The following is a 13,678-nucleotide window of genomic DNA, read 5'->3' on the forward strand; positions in this document are numbered from 1 at the left end:
CCTGACTACGCTCGAGAATTGGGCTTCTCTTAATTTATCGACATCAATCAACTCGTGGTAAAAACCAGCCCCCTTCCTCCTCTACTTATATCCATAATATGAGCACATTAAAGCCGCCAAGGATTTCACCGACCTCCAAAAGCCCACCCTGGACGCTCCATCGTGCCCCACCAAGCTCTCTGCCCCCCAACACGCGCCACCACGGCCTTGCAAACAAACACCGTATCACTGTGGCCATCGAAGCGAGACCAACAGGGTCAAGAAGATACATGCATGCATCAATGACTGCATCCTCTACCGCATGGAGTACGAGAATTTGAATGCATGCCCGGTATGTAGTGCATTGAGGTATAAGAAGGTTTTGTACCTGGCATGTAACTCTATGCATCTATAACCTTCCGCCTTGGTTGTGCATGAAGCGGAAGTTCATTATGATGCCAGTGCTCATCCAAGGCCCAAAGCAACCCGACAACGACATTGATGTGTACCTAAGGCCATTATTTGAAGAACTCTTACAGTTGTGGGCCAAAGAAGGTGTACATGCGTGGGATCAGCACAAACATGAGCCATTTGACCTAGCGTTGCTTTTCGTGACCATCAATGATTGTCCTGCTCTTAGTAACCTTTCAGGACAGACAAACAAGGGATACAATGCATGCACGCACTGTTTAGATGAGACCGAAGGTGCCTATTTGGATAAATGTAAGAAGATTGTGTACCTGGGGCATCATCGATTTCTTCCAAAGAGGCACCTGTCAGAAAGAAAGGCAAGCATTTCGTAGGTGAGGCGGATCACCGCAAGAAGCCTGAACTCCGTATTGGTGATGCTTTACTTGATATGGTCAAGGACATAAAAGTAATCTTTGGAAAGGGTCCTAGCGGTCAATCTGTTCCGAATGACGTCGCTACCGGACACACACCCATGTGGAAGAAGAAATCTATATTTTGGGCGCTACCCTATTGGAAAAACCTAGAGGTCCGCTCTTCAATCGACATGATGCATGTGACGGAGAATCTTTGTATGAACCTGCTAGGCTTCTTGGACGTGTATGGGAAGACAAAAGATACACCAGAAGCACGGGAGGACCAGCAGAGGACAATGGGAAGAAGGTCACATATGATGGGTACATAGAGGTGATATGGGAACTTTACTATGGACCTAATTTCAAGGCCCCTTTGTTCCGGTGCAAATGGTTCAACCTGAAAGACGGGGTACAGGTGGACCCGCAGTACGGAATGACTATAGTGGATCTCAAGAATCTAGGGTACGACACCGAACCATCCGTCCTAGCCAGTGAAGTGGCTCAGGTTTTTTATGTGAAGGACATATCTACCAAACCGAAAAAAAGAAAAGAAAGGCAAGAGGACACATCATACGATGAGCCATAGCGCCACATAGTTCTTTCAGGAAAAAGAAACATCGTGGGAGTAGAGGACAAGACAGACTTATTAGTAGATTGTAATAAGTTTGATGATATTCCACCCTTCAAGGTAAAAACTGACCCAAGCATCATGTTAAATAATGAAGATTGTCCATGGTTGCGTCACAATCAGAAGAAAGGGAAACACACAAAGAAAACTCAGAAGACTAGATAGGGATCATAACTTGTGTATATCAATATGGAAATCACTTTTGTGTAATGATGTTACTGTATGTAAGATATTAACAATGGAGATGGTTGGCTTGTTTTATTAGTTAAGTAGCTTTCACGGGCTTCCGAAGATGTTGTAGGGCGTGTGCCCCAACGACATCTTCGAGAAGCTCTGCCACAGGAGATTTCCCAACCCTTTCCCCATTACTGTTAGAGGAGATGGAGTCTTTCATGGGCTTGGAGGGAAATTTTTCGGAGGCGCAACTTCCGAAGATGCCGTAGGGCGTGTGCACCTACGACATCTTCGAGAAGCTGCGCCACGGGAGATTTCCCAACCCTTTCCTCCATCCATGGGGATGAAACTCACCCTACATGTTAGGTTGGATTGTTTATCTGCTTGCCAAGGCGTATCGATGCTCCTTTTATAGGCACGACACCACTTCCACCTTGTCTTGTTCCTTCGATAGGGCGTCGTGCGCTACATGCTTTATCTCATTGAGGAGTGTGTCCACCCACGCATCCTTATCCTACCGACAGCTTTAGTCCCGGTTGCACCCACCAGCCGTTACTAAAGGTTACCCACGCGTCCTTATCCTGCTGACAGCTTTAGACCCGGTTGCACCCACCAGCCGGTACTAAAGGATACCCACACGTCCTTATCCCACCGACAGTTTTGTTAGATGAAACAAAAACCACCTTTAGTCCCAGTTGCACCACCAACCTGTACTAAAGGTTACCCACCCCCATATAAGGCCCTCCTAGATAAGCCTCCCCAATATAAGACCCCCCATCTTTTGTCCCGGTTTGAGCATCCACCCTGCGCCATTGCGTTCCCGCCTATTTTCTTCCCGCACTTTCCACCGGTTCCCGCCTCTGTCTTCCCGCCTCCGTCTTCCCGCCATTTTTCACTATATATATGTAGGCTTGGCCTCCATTTACATATCACATCTAAACTCATATCTGCAAACCTCATCATTCTCTCCCATGGCTTACATCATATCTCTAACCCTCCGGGAGACGGAGGCGCTTTGCGCCTCGAACTACCCCTGCCCGCCAGGCTACCACGTCCCGAACAGCTGGTTGCTGAGCATCGGAGGCGTACCGGTCCCTCCTGTCCCTCTAGGTGTTGCGCGCAAGATCGATGGTCGTCACGAACCACTACTACTTCGACCTCACGCCAGAGTAGTGGAGGAATCCCCAGTGGCATCCCGATTACAGCCCGACTTGGGACAACTTCTTCATCAATCGATGTGAGAGTGCGCTTGCAAGGCACGAGGAGGACGGCCCGCCTCGTTCAAACTTCAACGAGGCCGGCCATCGGCTGTGGTGGCGCGGCCGGACTCTCCAGAGCGTCATGGCCTAGCGTGGCCCCCGCCTGCGCTGCCCTCAGTCCCAGCCAACGCGTGCTCACCCGCCGAGGTTCGACTACCGCGACCCCGATGCCAGCGACGACGACATCGGCGACTACGACCACTACAGTGGCGACGTTTATAGGGCTAGGCACGACTATGACTTAATGACTTTAACATTCGAATCTGGCCATGTATCTTAATTTTCAGCTGAGCTATGTACTTTAATTCGAGTTCAATCATAATAAAATTTTATTCCCGCGTGGCATCGTGGCGGGAAACTTTCCGGCGCGACATCGTGGCGGGAAACTTTCCCTCGCGGACGGCGTCGTGGCTGGAGTAAAGAAATGAAATAGAAACAGAAACTGAAAAGAAATAGAAATAGAAAGAAATAGAAAATAAATAGAAAAAGAAACATAAAACAAATAGAAAAAGAAATAGAAAAAGAAAAATAAATAGAAAAATAAATACAAAAAGAAACAGAAAATAAATAGAAAAAGAAACAGAAAATAAATAGAAATAGAAACATAAAAGAAATAGAAGAAGAAACAGAAAGAAATAGAAAAAGAAAGAAATAGAAAATATAAGAAACATAAAATAAATAGAAAAATAAACAGAAAAGAAATAGAAATAGAAATAGAAAAAATAGAAAAGAAAAGAAAAGAAATAGAAAAGAAAAAAACAGAAAAGAAATAGAAAAGATAAAAGAAACATAAAAAAGAAAAGAAACAGCAAAATAAAAAAGAAAAAAAAATACCTTTGGTACCGGTTGGATTCACCAACTGGTACGAAAGGTCTTTCGTACCGGTTGGTGGATCCAACCGGTACCAAAGGGGGTCGCCATCGTTTTCCCTTGGACGCGCAGCCAATCGAACACATCACACAGCACACAGCACACAGCAGCGTCGCCCTCACCCACGCCGTCGCCATCTTCGCCCGCGCTCAAGCCGTCACCTTCGCCGTCGCCTTCGCCATCGCCCACCGCTCGATCCGGCCCCTCTCCGCGCGCGCGCCGTCAACCAAGGTGAGCTAGCTCGCGCCCTTCTCCCCTCCTCCTTCGGCGCCGTCACACGCCCGCCTGTAGCCCCTAGCTACGCCGCCGCGCTCCACGCCGTGCGCCCCACCGCGAGACCAGGCCAGCTAGGGCTCCTGCAGGCCACCGCGCACGCGCTCGCCCAGACCACCGCGCATCCGCCAGGTGCTCGATACAATCCCTGGCCGGGGGATAGCACCTGGCCGGCGAGCGCGCTCGGTCTAGAGCGTGGCGAGGTCGGTGGCGAGGTACGTGGTGCCGAACAGGCCCTGGCCGAGCTTTCGGCCTAGGGCGTAGAGGTCGCGGAGGGGCGACGTGTGGTGGTGTTCCGGTGCGGCGCATGCTCGAGGGTCTCGAGGATGGCGTCTTCGCCGTCGTCGTAGGAGCTGCTGGTGCGGTAGTGCGGGTAGCAGGAGTGGTCAGCGGCGCCGTAGGTGGTAGGAGTGGTGGAGCCGTGGCAGAAGTTGCCCATGCATCGTCGATCGACGACATCGTCAATGGCCGCCGGACACGGATGTGGCCATGGATGCACAAGTGGTGGGTCAATGGATCTACGAAGGATGAATGGAGCTAGCGGTCGGGAGCGATGGTAGGTCTAGCTTTGGTAAGGCGTGCGAGGAACTTGTGGTTACGGCGAGGCACATGCACGGTTAGGGAAGGCGACATGAGCTTGGCGAGCACATGAGGTCGACAAAGAGCAGCATCGATGGAGAAAAATAGAGAGAAGAGCGAGAGGAGGAGGGGGAACGCCGATTTCGTGTAGATGGAGAGAAATAGAGAGAAGAGCTTCGAGCACACACACAACGGCAACAGAAAAGTACTTTACCTGTGACCGGAGTACGAGTGCCTTTTACCTTTCCCCCGGCAACGGCGCCAGAAAAGTGCTTGATGTCTACGGGAGCTTCTATTCTTGTAGACAGTGTTGGGCCTCCAAGAGCAGAGGTTTGTAGAACAGCAGCAGTTTTCCCTTAAGTGGATCACCCAAGGTTTATCGAACTCAGGGAGGAAGAGGTCAAAGATATCCCTCTCATGCAACCCTGCAACCACAAAGCAAGAAGTCGTTTGTGTCCCCAACACACCTAATAGGTGCACTAGTTCGGCGAAGAGATAGTGAAATACAGGTGGTATAAATAAGTATGAGCAGTAGCAACGGTGCCAGAAAATAGCTTGCTGGCGTGTAGTTGATGGTGGTAATATGGTAGCAGATAGTAACGCTAGATAAAACAAGTAAACAAGCAGCGATAGCGATATTTAGGAACAAGGCCTAGGGATTAGACTTTCACTAGTGGACACTCTCAACTTTGATCACATAACAGAATAGATAAATGCATACTCTACACTCTTTTGTTTGATGATGAACACATTGCGTAGGATTACACGAACCCTCAATGCCGGAGTTAACAAGCTCCACAATTCAATGTTCATATTTAAATAACCTTAGAGTGCATGCAAGATCAACACGACTAAACCAAGTACTAACACAGCATGCACACTGTCACCTTCACACTATGTAGGAGGAATAGATCACATCAATACCGTCATAGCAATAGTTAACTTCATAATCTACAAGAGATCATAATCATAGCCTACGCCAAGTACTAACACGGATGCACACACTGTCACCATTACACCGTGCAGGAGGAATAAAACTACTTTAATAACATCACTAGAGTAGCACATAGATAAATTGTGATACAAAACACATTGCAATCATAAAGAGATATAAATAAGCACTTCACTATGCCATTCATAACAGTGAATAAGTATTCGTGAAATATAGCCTAAGAGACCCACACGGTGCACACATCGTCACCTTTACACACGTGGGACAAGGAGTCTCCGGAGATCACATAAGTAAAACTCACTTGACTAGCATAATGACATCTAGATTACAAGCATCATCATATGAATCTCAATCATGTAAGGCAGCTCATGAGATTATTGTATTGAAGCACATAGGAGAGAGATTAAACACATAGCTACCGGTACAACCCCGACCCTCGATGGAGAACTACTCCCTCCTCATGGGAGACAGCAGCGTTGATGAAGATGGCGGCGGTGTTGATGGAGAAGCCTTCCGGGGGCACTTCCCCCTCCCGGCGGCGTGCCGGAACAGAGACTCCTGTCCCCCAGATCTTGGCTTCGCGATGGCGGCGGCTCTGGAAGGTTTCTCGTACCGTGGCTTTTCCGTCTCGAGGTTTTAGGTCCAGGGGCATCTTATAGGCGAAGAGGCGGCGTCAGAGGGTCGAAGAGGCGGCGGCACCATAGGGTGGCGCGGGCCACACCCAGGCCGCGCCGGCCTATGGTCCCGTGGGCCTGTGGCCCCCCTCTGGTACTCCCCGGGTGTTCTGGAAGCTTCGTGGAAAAATAGGATGCTGGGTCTTGATTTCGTCCGATTCGGAGAATATTAACTTACTAGGATTTCTAGAACCAAAAACAGCAGAAAACAGGAACTGGCCCTTCGGCATCTCGTCAATAGGTTAGTTACGGAAAACGCATAAATATGGCATATAATGTGTACAAAACATGTAGATATCATCAATAATGTGGCATGGAACATAAGAAATTATCGATACGTCAGAGACGTATCAGCATCCCCAAGCTTAGTTTCTGCTCGTCCTGAGCAGGTAAACGATAAACAAAGATAATTTCTGGAGTGACATGCCATCATAAACTTGATCATATTGTAAACATATGTAATGAATGCAGCGATCAAAACAATGGTAATGACATGAGTAAACAACTGAATCATAAAGCAATGACTTTTCATGAATAGCACTTTCAAGACAAGCATCAATAAGTCTTGCATAAGAGTTAACTCATAAAGCAATAATTTAAAGTATAGACATTGAAGCAACACAATGGAAGATTAAGTTTCAGCGGTTGCTTTCAACTTGTAACATGTATTTCTCATGGATAATTGTCAACATAGAATAATATAACAAGTGCAATATGCAAGTATGTAGGAATCAATGCATAGTTCACACAAGTGTTTGCTTCTTGAGGTGGAGAGAAATAGGTGAACTGACTCAACATAAAAGGTAAAAGAATGGTCCTTCAAAGAGGAAAGCATCGATTGCTATATTTGTGCTAGAGCTTTTATTTTGAAAACATGAAACAATTTTGTCAACGGTAGTAATAAAGCACATGTATTATGTAAATTATATCTTACAAGTTGCAAGCCTAATGCATAGTATACTAATAGTGCCCGCACCTTGTCCTAATTAGCTTGGACTACCGGATCATTGCAATACACATGTTTTAACCAAGTGTCACAATGGGGTACCTCCATGCCGCCTGTACAAAGGTCTAAGGAGAAAGCTCGCATTTTGGATTTCTCGCTTTTGATTATTCTCAACTTAGACATCCATACCGGGACAACATGGACAACAGATAATGGACTCCTCTTTAATGCATAAGCATATGGCAACAATTATTATTCTCATATGAGATTGAGGATATATGTCCAAAACTGAAATTTCCACCATGAATCATGGCTTTAGTTAGCGGCCCAATGTTCTTCTCTAACAATATGCATGCTCCAACCATTAAGGTGGTAGATCTCTCTTACTTCAGACAAGACGGACATGCATAGCAACTCACATGATATTCAACAAATAATAGTTGATGGCGTCCCTAGAAGCATGGTTATCGCACAACAAGCAACTTAATAAGAGATAAAGTACATAAGTACATATTCAATACCACAATAGTTTTTAAGCTATTTGTCCCATGAGCTATATATTGCAAAGGCGAATGATGAAAATTTAAAGGTAGCACTCAAGCAATTTACTTTGGAATGGCGGAGAAATACCATGTAGTAGGTAGGTATGGTGGACACAAATGGCATAGTGGTTGGCTCAAGTATTTGGATGCATGAGAAGTATTCCCTCTCGATACAAGGTTTAGGCTAGCAAGGTTATTTGAAACAAACACAAGGATGAACGGTGCAGCAAAACTCACATAAAAGACATATTGTAAACATTATAAGACTCTACACCGTCTTCCTTGTTGTTCAAAACTCAATACTAGATATTATCTAGACTCTAGAGAAACCAAATATGCAAACCAAATTAGCAAGCTCTAAGTGTTTCTTCATTAATAGGTGGAAAGTATATGATGCAAGAGCTTAAACATGAGCACAACAATTGCCAAGTATCACATTATCCAAGACATTTTATCAATTACTACATGTAGCATTTTCCGTTTCCAACCATATAAAAATGAACGAAGCAGTTTTAACCTTCGCCATGAACACTAAAAGATAAAGCGAAGAACACATGTGTTCATATGAACCAGTGGAGCGTGTCTCTCTCCCACACAAGCATTTATTCAAACAAAAACAAAAACAAAAACAAAAACAAACAGACGCTCCAAGTAAAGTACATAAGATGTGGCCGAATAAAAATATAGTTTCAAGAGAAGGAACCTGATAATTTGTCGATGAAGAAGGGGATGCCTTGGGCATCCCCAAGCTTAGATGCTTGAGTCTTCTTGAAATATGCAGGGGTGAACCACCGGGGCATCCCCAAGCTTAGAGCTTTCACTCTCCTTGATCATATTGTATCATACTCCTCTCTTGATCCTTGAAAACTTCCTCCACACCAAACTCGAAACAACTCATTAGAGGGTTAGTGCACCATAAAAATTAACATGTTCAGAGGTGACACAATCATTCTTAACACTTCTGGACATTGCATAAAGCTACTGGACATTAATGTATCAAAGAAATTCATCCAACATAGCAAAAGAGGCAATGCGAAATAAAAGGCAGAATCTGTCAAAACAAGAACAGTCCGTAAAGATAGATTTTATTAGGGCACCAGAATTGCTCAAATGAAAATGCCCAAATTTAATGAAAGTTGCGTACATATCTGAGGATCACTCACGTAAATTGGCTTAATTTTCTGAGTTACCTACAGAGAATTAGACCCAGATTCGTGACTGACAAAGAAATCTGTTTCTGCGCAGTAATCCAAATCTAGTATTCACTTTACTATCAAAGACTTTACTTGGCACAACAAAACACAAAACTAAGATAAGGAGAGGTTGCTACAGTAGTAAACAACTTCCAAGACACAAATATAAAACAAATTACTATAGCAAAATAACACATGGGTTATCTCCCAAGAAGTTCTTTCTTTTTAGCCATTAAGATGGGCTCAGCAGGTTTAATGATGCACTCGCAAGAAATAGTAGTTGAAGCAAAAGAGAGCATCAAGAGGCAAATTCAAAACAAATTTAAGTCTAACATGCTTCCTATGCATAGGAATCTTGTAAATAAACAAGTTCATGAAGAGCAAAGTAACAAGCATAGGAAGATAAAACAAGTGTAGCTTCAAAAATTTCAGCACATAGAGAGGCATTTTAGTAACATGAAAATTTCTACAACCATATTTTCCTCTCTCATAATAACTTTCAGTATCATCATGAGCAAACTCAACAATATAACTATCACATAAAGCATTCTTATCATGAGTCTCAGGCATAAAATTATTACTCTCCACATAAGCATAATCAATTTTATTGGTTATAGTGGGAGCAAATTCAACAAAGTAGCTATCATTATTATTCTCATCAAGTGTAGGAGGCATAGTATAATCACAACAAAATTTACTCTCCATAGTAGGTGGCACCAAAAGACCACTATCATTATAATCATCATAAATAGGAGGCAAAGTATCATCAAAGAAAATTTTCTCCTCAATGCTTGGGGGACTAAAAAGATCATGAAAACCAGCTTCCCCAAGCTTAGAACTTTCTATATCATTATAAACAATGGTGTTCAAAGCGTTCATACTAATATTACTACCAGCATGCAAATAAGATTTCATAGGTTTTTTAATTTTCGCATCAAACAATCCATGTTTTAAATCAGGAAATAGAATAAGAAGCTCATTCTTGTCCATTATGCCAAACTAGTGTAAACAAGAAACAAAAAGATGCAATTGCGGGATCTAAAGGAAATAGCTTCGAGTACTTACAACGGCGAAAATAGCTTAGTAGCCGAGATCCGGAGTGTGATTACCTTTTACCTTTCCTCCCCGGCAACGGCGCCAGAAAAGTGCTTGATGTCTACGGGAGCTTCTATTCTTGTAGACAGTGTTGGGCCTCCAAGAGCAGAGGTTTGTAGAACAGCAGCAGTTTTCCCTTAAGTGGATCACCCAAGGTTTATCGAACTCAGGGAGGAAGAGGTCAAAGATATCCCTCTCATGCAACCCTGCAACCACAAAGCAAGAAGTCTCTTGTGTCCCCAACACACCTAATAGGTGCACTAGTTCGGCGAAGAGATAGTGAAATACGGGTGGTATAAATAAGTATGAGCGAGTAGAAACGGTGCCGAGAAAATAGCTTGCTGGCGTGTAGTTGATGGTGGTAATATGGTAGCAGTAGTAACGCGATAGAAACAATAAACAAGCAGCGATAGCGATATTTAGGAACAAGGCCTAGGGATTAGACTTTCACTAGTGGACACTCTCAACTTTGATCACATAACAGAATAGATAAATGCATACTCTACACTCTTTTGTTGGATGATGAACACATTGCGTAGGATTACACGAACCCTCAATGCCGGAGTTAAGAAGCTCCACAATTCAATGTTCATATTTAAATAACCTTAGAGTGCATGAAAGATCAACACGACTAAACCAAGTACTAACACATCATGCACACTCGTCACCTTCACACTATGTAGGAGGAATAGATCACATCAATACCGTCATAGCAATAGTTAACTTCATAATCTACAAGAGATCATAATCATAGCCTACGCCAAGTACTAACACGGATGCACACACTCTGTCACCATTACACCGTGCAGGAGGAATAAAACTACTTTAATAACATCACTAGAGTAGCACATAGATAAATTGTGATACAAAACACATTGCAATCATAAAGAGATATAAATAAGCACTTCACTATGCCATTCATAACAGTGAATAAGTATTCTGTGAAATATAGCCTAAGAGACCCACACGGTGCACACACTGTCACCTTTACACACGTGGGACAAGGAGTCTCCGGAGATCACATAAGTAAAACTCACTTGACTAGCATAATGACATCTAGATTACAAGCATCATCATCATATGAATCTCAATCATGTAAGGCAGCTCATGAGATTATTGTATTGAAGCACATAGGAGAGAGATTAAACACATAGCTACCGGTACAGCCCCGAGCCTCGATGGAGAACTACTCCCTCCTCATGGGAGACAGCAGCGTTGATGAAGATGGCGGTGGTGTTGATGGAGAAGCCTTCCGGGGCACTTCCCCGTCCCGGCGGCGTGCCGGAACAGAGACTCCTGTCCCCCAGATCTTGGCTTCGCGATGGCGGCGGCTCTGGAAGGTTTCTCGTACCGTGGCTTTTCCGTCTCGAGGTTTTAGGTCCAAGGGCTTCTTATAGGAGAAGAGGCGGCATCAGAGGGTCGAAGAGGCGGCGACACGATAGGGTGGCGCGGGCCACACCCAGGCCGCGCCGGCCTATGGTCCCGTGGGCCTGTGGCCCCCCCCGGTCCTCCCGAGTGCTCTGGAAGCTTCGTGGAAAAATAGGATGCTTGGGTCTTGATTTCGTCCGATTCCGAGAATATTTCCTTACTAGGATTTCGGAACCAAAAACAGCGAGAAAACAGAAGCCGGCCCTTCGAGCATCTCGTCAATAGGTTAGTTCCGGAAAACGCATAAATATGACATATAATGTGTACAAAACATGTAGATATCATCAATAATGTGGCATGGAACATAAGAAATTATCGATACGTCGGAGACGTATCAGAGGGGAACGCCGATTCCGTGGCCGTGTCGCTCTCAGCGTCGGTGGAGGAACGCCGAGTCCGTGGCCATGTGATACGTCCCAAACGTATCTATAATTTCTTATGTTCCATGCTACTTTTATGATGATACTCACATGTTTTATACACATTATATGTCATTATTATGCATTTTCCGGCACTAACCTATTGACGAGATGTCGAAGAGCCAGTTGCTGTTTTCTGCTGTTTTTGGTTTCAGAAATCCTAGTAAGGAAATATTCTCGGAATTGGACGAAATCAACGCCCAGGGGCCTATTTTTCCACGAAGCTTCCAGAAGTCCGAAGAGGAAACGAAGTGGGGCCACGAGGTGGCGACACACCAGGGCGGCACGGCCCTAGTGTGTGGGCCCCTCGTGACGCCCCTTGACCTGTCCTTCCGCCTACTTAAAGTCTTCATCGCGAAACCCCCAGTACCGAGAGCCACGATACGGAAAACCTTCCAGAGACGCCGCCGCCGCCAATCCCATCTCGGGGGATTCAAGAGATCGCCTCCGGCACCCTGCCGGAGAGGGGAATCATCTCCCGGAGGTCTCTTCATCGCCATCATCGCCATGATCGCCTCCGGCACCCTGCCTTTTATTTCGCATTGCTTGTTTTGCTATGCTTGATGGATTTCTTTGTTCCATTAACTTTCAGTAGCTTTGTGCAATGTCCAGAAGTGTTAAGAAAGATTATGTCACCTCTGAATATATGAATTATGCACTGACCCTCTAATGAGTTTGTTTTGAGTTTGGTGTGGAGGAAGTTTTCAAGGGTCAAGAGAGGAGGATGATACAATATGATCAAGAAGAGTGAAAACTCTAACCTTGCGGATGCCCCCGTGGTTCATCCCTGCATATTTTAAGAAGACCCAAGCGTCTAAGCTTGGGGATGCCCAATACATCCCTTCTTCATCGACAACTTATCAGATCACCTCTAGTGAAACTATATTTTTATTCCATCACATCTTATGTGCTTTACTTGGAGCGTCTGTTTGTTTTTGTTTTTGTTTTTGTTTTTGTTTGAATAAAATCGGATCCTAGCATTCTTTGTTTGGGAGAGAGACACGCTCCGCTGTTTCGTATGAACACATATGTTCTTAGCTTTATCTTTAATTTCATTGCGAAGGTTGAACTATTTCATTCATTGTTATATGGTTGGAAACGGAAAATGCCGCATGTGGTAAATGGTATAATGTCTTGAATAATGTGATACTTGGCAATTGTTGTGCTCATATAGATCATGTGTAAGCTCTTGCATCATGTACCTTGTACCCATTAATGTAGAACTACATAGAGCTTGTTAAAATTTGGTTTGCATGATTGATCTCTAGAGTCTAGATATTTTCTGGTTAAGGTGTTTGAACAACAAGGAGACAATATAAAGTCTTATAATACCTACAATATGTTCATATGTGAGCTTTGCTGCACCTTTTACACTTGAGTTTGCTTCAAACAACCTTGCTAGCCTAGCCTTATATTGAGAGGAATTCTTCTCGTCCATCCAAATCCTTCAGCCAAAAACTATGCCATTTGTGTCCACCATACCTACCTACTACATGGTATTTCTCTGCCATTCCAAAGTACATTACTTGAGTGCTACCTTTAAAATTCTATTCTTTGCCTTTGCAATATATAGCTCATGGGAAAGTAGCCTTAAAAACTATTGTGGTGAAGAATATGTACTTATGTGTCTTATTTCTTAATAAGTTGCTTGTTGAGCGGTAACCATGTTTCTGCGGACGCCATCAACTTTTACCTTTGTTGAATATCATGTGAGTTGCTATGCATGTTCGTCTTGTCTAAAGTAAGGGCGATTTTCATGATCAAATGGTTTGAGTATGCATACTGTTAGAGAAGAACATTGGGCCGCTAACTAAAGCCATGATTCATGGTGGAAGTTTCAGTT

Source organism: Lolium rigidum, chromosome 6, assembly GCF_022539505.1.
Source record: "Lolium rigidum isolate FL_2022 chromosome 6, APGP_CSIRO_Lrig_0.1, whole genome shotgun sequence".
Lineage (NCBI taxonomy): Eukaryota > Viridiplantae > Streptophyta > Magnoliopsida > Poales > Poaceae > Lolium > Lolium rigidum.